Genomic DNA, 12086 nt, shown 5'->3' with positions numbered 1-12086 from the left:
TGTCACGTTTTTGAGCAAAATTTGGCCCAATTTACCATGCCCATACATTTTCCCACTCGTTTGAGTAATTTTTCATAGAAAAAACAAGGTTTCATGAATGGTCAAAATTTTCACCAGAATCACATACCGCGGGTCTACGTTTTTTTCTGATTTGGGTCAAAAATTGAAAAGTGCTTTTTGTCACGTTTCTGAGCAAAATTTGGCCCAATTTACCATGCCCATACATTTTCCCACTCGTTTGAGTAATTTTTCATGGAAAAAACAAGGTTTCATGAATGGTCAAAATTTTCACCAGAATCACATACCGCGGGTCTACGTTTTTTTCTGATTTGGGTCAAAATTTGAAAAGTGCTTTTTGTAACGTTTCTGAGCAAAATTTGGCCCAATTTACCATGCCCATGCATTTTCCCACTCGTTTGAGTAATTTGTCATGGAAAAAACAAGGTTTCATGACTGGTCAGAATTTTCACTAGAATCACATTCCGCGGGTCTACTTTTTTTTCTGATTTGGGTCAAAAATTGAAAAGTGCTTTTTGTCACATTTCTGAGCAAAATTTGGCCCAATTTACCATGCCCATGCATTGTCCCACTTGTTTGAGTAATTTTTCATGGAAAAAATAAGGTTTCATGAATGGTCAAAATTTTCACCAGAATCACATACCGCGGGTCTACGTTTTTTTCTGATTTGGGACAAAAATTGAAAAGTGCTTTTTGTCACATTTCTGAGCAAAATTTGGCCCAATTTACCATGCCCATGCATGGTCCCACTTGTTTGAGTAATTTTTCATGGAAAAAACAAGGTTTCATGAATGGTCAAAATTTTCACCAGAATCACATACCACGGGTCTACGTTTTTTTCTGATTTGGGTCAAAAATTGAAAAGTGTTTTTTGTCACATTTCTGAGCAAAATTTGGCCCAATTTACCTTGCCCATGCATTTTCCCACTCGTTTGAGTAATTTTTCATAGAAAAAACAAGGTTTCATGAATGGTCAAAATTTTCACCAGAATCACATACCGCGGGTCTACATTTTTTTCTGATTTGGGTCAAAAATTGAAAAGTGCTTTTTGTCACATTTCTGAGCAAAATTTGGCCCAATTTACCATTCCCATGCATTTTCCCATTCGTTTGAGTAATTTTTCATAGAAAAAACAAGGTTTCATGAATGGTCAAAATTTTCACCAGAATCACATACCGCGGGTCTACATTTTTTTCTGATTTGGGTCAAAAATTGAAAAGTGCTTTTTGTCACGTTTCTGAGCAAAATTTGGCCCAATTTACCATGCCCATACATTTTCCCACACGTTTGAGTAATTTTTCATGGAAAAAACAAGGTTTCATGAATGGTCAAAATTTTCACCAGAATCACATACCGCGGGTCTACGTTTTTTTCTGATTTGGGACAAAAATTGAAAAGTGCTTTTTGTCACATTTCTGAGCAAAATTTGGCCCAATTTACCATGCCCATGCATTTTCCCACTTGTTTGAGTAATTTTTCATGGAAAAAACAAGGTTTCATGAATGGTCAAAATTTTCACCAGAATCACATACCGCGGGTCTACGTTTTTTTCTGATTTGGGTCAAAAATTGAAAAGTGCTTTTTGTAACGTTTCTGAGCAAAATTTGGCCCAATTTACCATGCCCATGCATTTTCCCACTCGTTTGAGTAATTTTTAATGGAAAAAACAAGGTTTCATGAATGGTCAAAATTTTCACCAGAATCACATACCGCGGGTCTACGTTTTTTTCTGATTTGGGACAAAAATTGAAAAGTGCTTTTTGTCACATTTCTGAGCAAAATTTGGCCCAATTTACCATGCCCATGCATTTTCCCACTCGTTTGAGTAATTTTTCATGGAAAAAACAAGGTTTCATGAATGGTCAAAATTTTCACCAGAATCACATACCGCGGGTCTACGTTTTTTTCTGATTTGGGTCAAAAATTGAAAAGTGTTTTTTGTCACATTTCTGAGCAAAATTTGGCCCAATTTACCTTGCCCATGCATTTTCCCACTTGTTTGAGTAATTTTTCATGGAAAAAACAAGGTTTCATGAATGGTCAAAATTTTCACCAGAATCACATACCGCGGGTCTACGTTTTTTTTCTGATTTGGGTCAAAAATTGAAAAGTGCTTTTTGTCACATTTCTGAGCAAAATTTGGCCCAATTTACCTTGCCCATGCATTTTCCCACTCTTTTGAGTAATTTTTCATAGAAAAAACAAGGTTTCATGAATGGTCAAAATTTTCACCAGAATCACATACCGCGGGTCTACATTTTTTTCTGATTTGGGTCAAAAATTGAAAAGTGCTTTTTGTCACGTTTTTGAGCAAAATTTGGCCCAATTTACCATGCCCATACATTTTCCCACTCGTTTGAGTAATTTTTCATGGAAAAAACAAGGTTTCATGAATGGTCAAAATTTTCACCAGAATCACATACCGCGGGTCTACGTTTTTTTCTGATTTGGGTCAAAAATTGAAAAGTGCTTTTTGTCACATTTCTGAGCAAAATTTGGCCCAATTTACCTTGCCCATGCATTTTCCCACTCGTTTGAGTAATTTTTCATAGAAAAAACAAGGTTTCATGAATGGTCAAAATTTTCACCAGAATCACATACCGCGGGTCTACATTTTTTTCTGATTTGGGTCAAAAATTGAAAAGTGCTTTTTGTCACGTTTCTGAGCAAAATTTGGCCCAATTTACCATGCCCCTACATTTTCCCACTCGTTTGAGTAATTTTTCATGGAAAAAACAAGGTTTCATGAATGGTCAAAATTTTCACCAGAATCACATACCGCGGGTCTACGTTTTTTTCTGATTTGGGACAAAAATTGAAAAGTGCTTTTTGTCACATTTCTGAGCAAAATTTGGCCCAATTTACCATGCCCATGCATTTTCCCACTTGTTTGAGTAATTTGTCATGGAAAAAACAAGGTTTCATGAATGGTCAAAATTTTCACCAGAATCACATACTGCGGGTCTACGTATTTTTCTGATTTGGGTCAAAAATTGAAAAGTGCTTTGTGTCACATTTCTGAGCAAAATTTGGCCCAATTTACCTTGCCCATGCATTTTCCCACTCGTTTGAGTAATTTTTCATAGAAAAAACAAGGTTTCATGAATGGTCAAAATTTTCACCAGAATCACATACCGCGGGTCTACATTTTTCTCTGATTTGGGTCAAAAATTGAAAAGTGCTTTTTGTTACGTTTCTGAGCAAAATTTGGCCCAATTTACCATGCCCATGCATTTTCCCACTTGTTTGAGTAATTTTTCATGGAAAAAACAAGGTTTCATGAATGGTCAAAATTTTCACCAGAATCACATACCGCGGGTCTACGTTTTTTTCTGATTTGGGTCAAAAATTGAAAAGTGCTTTTTGTCACGTTTCTGAGCAAAATTTGGCCCAATTTACCATGCCCATACATTTTCCCACTCGTTTGAGTAATTTTTCATGGAAAAAACAAGGTTTCATGAATGGTCAAAATTTTCACCAGAATCACATACAACGGGTCTACGTTTTTTTCTGATTTGGGTCAAAATTTGAAAAGTGCTTTTTGTAACGTTTCTGAGCAAAATTTGGCCCAATTTACCATGCCCATGCATTTTCCCACTCGTTTGAGTAATTTTTAATGGAAAAAACAAGGTTTCATGAATGGTCAAAATTTTCACCAGAATCACATACCGCGGGTCTACGTTTTTTTCTGATTTGGGTCAAAAATTGAAAAGTGCTTTTTGTCACATTTCTGAGCAAAATTTGGCCCAATTTACCATGCCCATGCATTGTCCCACTTGTTTGAGTAATTTTTCATGGAAAAAACAAGGTTTCATGAATGGTCAAAATTTTCACCAGAATCACATACCGCGGGTCTACGTTTTTTTCTGATTTGGGACAAAAATTGAAAAGTGCTTTTTGTCACATTTCTGAGCAAAATTTGGCCCAATTTACCATGCCCATGCATTTTCCCACTCGTTTGAGTAATTTTTCATGGAAAAAACAAGGTTTCATGAATGGTCAAAATTTTCACCAGAATCACATACCGCGGGTCTACGTTTTTTTCTGATTTGGGTCAAAAATTGAAAAGTGTTTTTTGTCACATTTCTGAGCAAAATTTGGCCCAATTTACCTTGCCCATGCATTTTCCCACTTGTTTGAGTAATTTTTCATGGAAAAAACAAGGTTTCATGAATGGTCAAAATTTTCACCAGAATCACATACCGCGGGTCTACGTTTTTTTTCTGATTTGGGTCAAAAATTGAAAAGTGCTTTTTGTCACATTTCTGAGCAAAATTTGGCCCAATTTACCTTGCCCATGCATTTTCCCACTCGTTTGAGTAATTTTTCATAGAAAAAACAAGGTTTCATGAATGGTCAAAATTTTCACCAGAATCACATACCGCGGGTCTACATTTTTTTCTGATTTGGGTCAAAAATTGAAAAGTGCTTTTTGTCACGTTTTTGAGCAAAATTTGGCCCAATTTACCATGCCCATACATTTTCCCACTCGTTTGAGTAATTTTTCATAGAAAAAACAAGGTTTCATGAATGGTCAAAATTTTCACCAGAATCACATACCGCGGGTCTACGTTTTTTTCTGATTTGGGTCAAAAATTGAAAAGTGCTTTTTGTCACGTTTCTGAGCAAAATTTGGCCCAATTTACCATGCCCATACATTTTCCCACTCGTTTGAGTAATTTTTCATGGAAAAAACAAGGTTTCATGAATGGTCAAAATTTTCACCAGAATCACATACCGCGGGTCTACGTTTTTTTCTGATTTGGGTCAAAATTTGAAAAGTGCTTTTTGTAACGTTTCTGAGCAAAATTTGGCCCAATTTACCATGCCCATGCATTTTCCCACTCGTTTGAGTAATTTGTCATGGAAAAAACAAGGTTTCATGACTGGTCAGAATTTTCACTAGAATCACATTCCGCGGGTCTACTTTTTTTTCTGATTTGGGTCAAAAATTGAAAAGTGCTTTTTGTCACATTTCTGAGCAAAATTTGGCCCAATTTACCATGCCCATGCATTGTCCCACTTGTTTGAGTAATTTTTCATGGAAAAAATAAGGTTTCATGAATGGTCAAAATTTTCACCAGAATCACATACCGCGGGTCTACGTTTTTTTCTGATTTGGGACAAAAATTGAAAAGTGCTTTTTGTCACATTTCTGAGCAAAATTTGGCCCAATTTACCATGCCCATGCATGGTCCCACTTGTTTGAGTAATTTTTCATGGAAAAAACAAGGTTTCATGAATGGTCAAAATTTTCACCAGAATCACATACCACGGGTCTACGTTTTTTTCTGATTTGGGTCAAAAATTGAAAAGTGTTTTTTGTCACATTTCTGAGCAAAATTTGGCCCAATTTACCTTGCCCATGCATTTTCCCACTCGTTTGAGTAATTTTTCATAGAAAAAACAAGGTTTCATGAATGGTCAAAATTTTCACCAGAATCACATACCGCGGGTCTACATTTTTTTCTGATTTGGGTCAAAAATTGAAAAGTGCTTTTTGTCACATTTCTGAGCAAAATTTGGCCCAATTTACCATTCCCATGCATTTTCCCACTCGTTTGAGTAATTTTTCATAGAAAAAACAAGGTTTCATGAATGGTCAAAATTTTCACCAGAATCACATACCGCGGGTCTACATTTTTTTCTGATTTGGGTCAAAAATTGAAAAGTGCTTTTTGTCACGTTTCTGAGCAAAATTTGGCCCAATTTACCATGCCCATACATTTTCCCACACGTTTGAGTAATTTTTCATGGAAAAAACAAGGTTTCATGAATGGTCAAAATTTTCACCAGAATCACATACCGCGGGTCTACGTTTTTTTCTGATTTGGGACAAAAATTGAAAAGTGCTTTTTGTCACATTTCTGAGCAAAATTTGGCCCAATTTACCATGCCCATGCATTTTCCCACTTGTTTGAGTAATTTTTCATGGAAAAAACAAGGTTTCATGAATGGTCAAAATTTTCACCAGAATCACATACCGCGGGTCTACGTTTTTTTCTGATTTGGGTCAAAAATTGAAAAGTGCTTTTTGTAACGTTTCTGAGCAAAATTTGGCCCAATTTACCATGCCCATGCATTTTCCCACTCGTTTGAGTAATTTTTAATGGAAAAAACAAGGTTTCATGAATGGTCAAAATTTTCACCAGAATCACATACCGCGGGTCTACGTTTTTTTCTGATTTGGGACAAAAATTGAAAAGTGCTTTTTGTCACATTTCTGAGCAAAATTTGGCCCAATTTACCATGCCCATGCATTTTCCCACTCGTTTGAGTAATTTTTCATGGAAAAAACAAGGTTTCATGAATGGTCAAAATTTTCACCAGAATCACATACCGCGGGTCTACGTTTTTTTCTGATTTGGGTCAAAAATTGAAAAGTGTTTTTTGTCACATTTCTGAGCAAAATTTGGCCCAATTTACCTTGCCCATGCATTTTCCCACTTGTTTGAGTAATTTTTCATGGAAAAAACAAGGTTTCATGAATGGTCAAAATTTTCACCAGAATCACATACCGCGGGTCTACGTTTTTTTTCTGATTTGGGTCAAAAATTGAAAAGTGCTTTTTGTCACATTTCTGAGCAAAATTTGGCCCAATTTACCTTGCCCATGCATTTTCCCACTCTTTTGAGTAATTTTTCATAGAAAAAACAAGGTTTCATGAATGGTCAAAATTTTCACCAGAATCACATACCGCGGGTCTACATTTTTTTCTGATTTGGGTCAAAAATTGAAAAGTGCTTTTTGTCACGTTTTTGAGCAAAATTTGGCCCAATTTACCATGCCCATACATTTTCCCACTCGTTTGAGTAATTTTTCATGGAAAAAACAAGGTTTCATGAATGGTCAAAATTTTCACCAGAATCACATACCGCGGGTCTACGTTTTTTTCTGATTTGGGTCAAAAATTGAAAAGTGCTTTTTGTCACATTTCTGAGCAAAATTTGGCCCAATTTACCTTGCCCATGCATTTTCCCACTCGTTTGAGTAATTTTTCATAGAAAAAACAAGGTTTCATGAATGGTCAAAATTTTCACCAGAATCACATACCGCGGGTCTACATTTTTTTCTGATTTGGGTCAAAAATTGAAAAGTGCTTTTTGTCACGTTTCTGAGCAAAATTTGGCCCAATTTACCATGCCCCTACATTTTCCCACTCGTTTGAGTAATTTTTCATGGAAAAAACAAGGTTTCATGAATGGTCAAAATTTTCACCAGAATCACATACCGCGGGTCTACGTTTTTTTCTGATTTGGGACAAAAATTGAAAAGTGCTTTTTGTCACATTTCTGAGCAAAATTTGGCCCAATTTACCATGCCCATGCATTTTCCCACTTGTTTGAGTAATTTGTCATGGAAAAAACAAGGTTTCATGAATGGTCAAAATTTTCACCAGAATCACATACTGCGGGTCTACGTATTTTTCTGATTTGGGTCAAAAATTGAAAAGTGCTTTGTGTCACATTTCTGAGCAAAATTTGGCCCAATTTACCTTGCCCATGCATTTTCCCACTCGTTTGAGTAATTTTTCATAGAAAAAACAAGGTTTCATGAATGGTCAAAATTTTCACCAGAATCACATACCGCGGGTCTACATTTTTCTCTGATTTGGGTCAAAAATTGAAAAGTGCTTTTTGTTACGTTTCTGAGCAAAATTTGGCCCAATTTACCATGCCCATGCATTTTCCCACTTGTTTGAGTAATTTTTCATGGAAAAAACAAGGTTTCATGAATGGTCAAAATTTTCACCAGAATCACATACCGCGGGTCTACGTTTTTTTCTGATTTGGGTCAAAAATTGAAAAGTGCTTTTTGTCACGTTTCTGAGCAAAATTTGGCCCAATTTACCATGCCCATACATTTTCCCACTCGTTTGAGTAATTTTTCATGGAAAAAACAAGGTTTCATGAATGGTCAAAATTTTCACCAGAATCACATACAACGGGTCTACGTTTTTTTCTGATTTGGGTCAAAATTTGAAAAGTGCTTTTTGTAACGTTTCTGAGCAAAATTTGGCCCAATTTACCATGCCCATGCATTTTCCCACTCGTTTGAGTAATTTGTCATGGAAAAAACAAGGTTTCATGACTGGTCAGAATTTTCACCAGAATCACATTCCGCGGGTCTACTTTTTTTTCTGATTTGGGTCAAAAATTGAAAAGTGCTTTTTGTCACATTTCTGAGCAAAATTTGGCCCAATTTACCATGCCCATGCATGGTCCCACTTGTTTGAGTAATTTTTCATGGAAAAAACAAGGTTTCATGAATGGTCAAAATTTTCACCAGAATCACATACCGCGGGTCTAAGTTTTTTTCTGATTTGGGTCAAAAATTGAAAAGTGTTTTTTGTCACATTTCTGAGCAAAATTTGGCCCAATTTTCCTTGCCCATGCATTTTCCCACTCGTTTCAGTAATTTTTCATAGAAAAAACAAGGTTTCATGAATGGTCAAAATTTTCACCAGAATCACATACCGCGGGTCTACGTTTTTTTCTGATTTGGGTCAAAAATTGAAAAGTGCTTTTTGTCACATTTCTGAGCAAAATTTGGCCCAATTTACCATTCCCATGCATTTTCCCACTCGTTTGAGTAATTTTTCATAGAAAAAACAAGGTTTCATGAATGGTCAAAATTTTCACCAGAATCACATACCGCGGGTCTACATTTTTTTTTCTGATTTGGGTCAAAAATTGAAAAGTGCTTTTTGTCACGTTTCTGAGCAAAATTTGGCCCAATTTACCATGCCCATACATTTTCCCACACGTTTGAGTAATTTTTCATGGAAAAAACAAGGTTTCATGAATGGTCAAAATTTTCACCAGAATCACATACCGCGGGTCTACGTTTTTTTCTGATTTGGGACAAAAATTGAAAAGTGCTTTTTGTCACATTTCTGAGCAAAATTTGGCCCAATTTACCATGCCCATGCATTTTCCCACTTGTTTGAGTAATTTTTCATGGAAAAAACAAGGTTTCATGAATGGTCAAAATTTTCACCAGAATCACATACCGCGGGTCTACGTTTTTTTCTGATTTGGGTCAAAAATTGAAAAGTGCTTTTTGTAACGTTTCTGAGCAAAATTTGGCCCAATTTACCATGCCCATGCATTTTCCCACTCGTTTGAGTAATTTTTAATGGAAAAAACAAGGTTTCATGAATGGTCAAAATTTTCACCAGAATCACATACCGCGGGTCTACGTTTTTTTCTGATTTGGGTCAAAAATTGAAAAGTGCTTTTTGTCACATTTCTGAGCAAAATTTGGCCCAATTTACCATGCCCATGCATTGTCCCACTTGTTTGAGTAATTTTTCATGGAAAAAACAAGGTTTCATGAATGGTCAAAATTTTCACCAGAATCACATACCGCGGGTCTACGTTTTTTTCTGATTTGGGACAAAAATTGAAAAGTGCTTTTTGTCACATTTCTGAGCAAAATTTGGCCCAATTTACCATGCCCATGCATTTTCCCACTCGTTTGAGTAATTTTTCATGGAAAAAACAAGGTTTCATGAATGGTCAAAATTTTCACCAGAATCACATACCGCGGGTCTACGTTTTTTTCTGATTTGGGTCAAAAATTGAAAAGTGTTTTTTGTCACATTTCTGAGCAAAATTTGGCCCAATTTACCTTGCCCATGCATTTTCCCACTTGTTTGAGTAATTTTTCATGGAAAAAACAAGGTTTCATGAATGGTCAAAATTTTCACCAGAATCACATACCGCGGGTCTACATTTTTTTCTGATTTGGGTCAAAAATTGAAAAGTGCTTTTTGTCACGTTTTTGAGCAAAATTTGGCCCAATTTACCATGCCCATACATTTTCCCACTCGTTTGAGTAATTTTTCATAGAAAAAACAAGGTTTCATGAATGGTCAAAATTTTCACCAGAATCACATACCGCGGGTCTACGTTTTTTTCTGATTTGGGACAAAAATTGAAAAGTGCTTTTTGTCACGTTTCTGAGCAAAATTTGGCCCAATTTACCATGCCCATGCATTTTCCCACTTGTTTGAGTAATTTGTCATGGAAAAAACAAGGTTTCATGAATGGTCAAAATTTTCACCAGAATCACATACTGCGGGTCTACGTTTTTTTCTGATTTGGGTCAAAAATTGAAAAGTGCTTTGTGTCACATTTCTGAGCAAAATTTGGCCCAATTTACCTTGCCCATGCATTTTCCCACTCGTTTGAGTAATTTTTCATAGAAAAAACAAGGTTTCATGAATGGTCAAAATTTTCACCAGAATCACATACCGCGGGTCTAAATTTTTTTCTGATTTGGGTCAAAAATTGAAAAGTGCTTTTTGTCACGTTTCTGAGCAAAATTTGGCCCAATTTACCATGCCCATGCATTTTCCCACTTGTTTGAGTAATTTTTCATGGAAAAAACAAGGTTTCATGAATGGTCAAAATTTTCACCAGAATCACATACCGCGGGTCTACGTTTTTTTCTGATTTGGGACAACAATTGAAAAGTGCTTTTTGTCACATTTCTGAGCAAAATTTGGCCCAATTTACCATGCCCATGCATTTTCCCACTTGTTTGAGTAATTTTTCATGGAAAAAACAAGGTTTCATGAATGGTCAAAATTTTCACCAGAATCACATACCGCGGGTCTACGTTTTTTTCTGATTTGGGTCAAAAATTGAAAAGTGCTTTTTGTCACATTTCTGAGCAAAATTTGGCCCAATTTACCTTGCCCATGCATTTTCCCACTCGTTTGAGTAATTTTTCATAGAAAAAACAAGGTTTCATGAATGGTCAAAATTTTCACCAGAATCACATACCGCGGGTCTACATTTTTTTCTGATTTGGGTCAAAAATTGAAAAGTGCTTTTTGTCACGTTTCTGAGCAAAATTTGGCCCAATTTACCATGCCCATACATTTTCCCACTCGTTTGAGTAATTTTTCATGGAAAAAACAAGGTTTCATGAATGGTCAAAATTTTCAACCGAATCACATACCGCGGGTCTACGTTTTTTTCTGATTTGGGACAAAAATTGAAAAGTGCTTTTTGTCACATTTCTGAGCAAAATTTGGCCCAATTTACCATGCCCATGCATTTTCCCACTCGTTTGAGTAATTTGTCATGGAAAAAACAAGGTTTCATGAATGGTCAAAATTTTCACCAGAATCACATACCGCGGGTCTACGTTTTTTTCTGATTTGGGACAACAATTGAAAAGTGCTTTTTGTCACATTTCTGAGCAAAATTTGGCCCAATTTACCATGCCCATGCATTTTCCCACTTGTTTGAGTAATTTTTCATGGAAAAAACAAGGTTTCATGAATGGTCAAAATTTTCACCAGAATCACATACCGCGGGTCTACGTTTTTTTCTGATTTGGGTCAAAAATTGAAAAGTGCTTTTTGTCACATTTCTGAGCAAAATTTGGCCCAATTTACCTTGCCCATGCATTTTCCCACTCGTTTGAGTAATTTTTCATAGAAAAAACAAGGTTTCATGAATGGTCAAAATTTTCACCAGAATCACATACCGCGGGTCTACATTTTTTTCTGATTTGGGTCAAAAATTGAAAAGTGCTTTTTGTCACGTTTCTGAGCAAAATTTGGCCCAATTTACCATGCCCATACATTTTCCCACTCGTTTGAGTAATTTTTCATGGAAAAAACAAGGTTTCATGAATGGTCAAAATTTTCAACCGAATCACATACCGCGGGTCTACGTTTTTTTCTGATTTGGGACAAAAATTGAAAAGTGCTTTTTGTCACATTTCTGAGCAAAATTTGGCCCAATTTACCATGCCCATGCATTTTCCCACTCGTTTGAGTAATTTGTCATGGAAAAAACAAGGTTTCATGAATGGTCAAAATTTTCACCAGAATCACATTCCGCGGGTCTACTTCTTTTTCTGATTTGGGTCAAAAATTGAAAAGTGCTTTTTGTCACATTTCTGAGCAAAATTTAGCCCAATTTACCATGCCCATGCATGGTCCCACTTGTTTGAGTAATTTTTCATGGAAAAAACAAGGTTTCATGAATGGTCAAAATTTTCACCAGAATCACATACCGCGGGTCTACGTTTTTTTCTGATTTGG

The sequence above is a fragment of the Astyanax mexicanus genome, chromosome 12 (assembly GCF_023375975.1).
Source record: "Astyanax mexicanus isolate ESR-SI-001 chromosome 12, AstMex3_surface, whole genome shotgun sequence".
Lineage (NCBI taxonomy): Eukaryota > Metazoa > Chordata > Actinopteri > Characiformes > Acestrorhamphidae > Astyanax > Astyanax mexicanus.
This window is presented reverse-complemented; position numbering follows the sequence as displayed.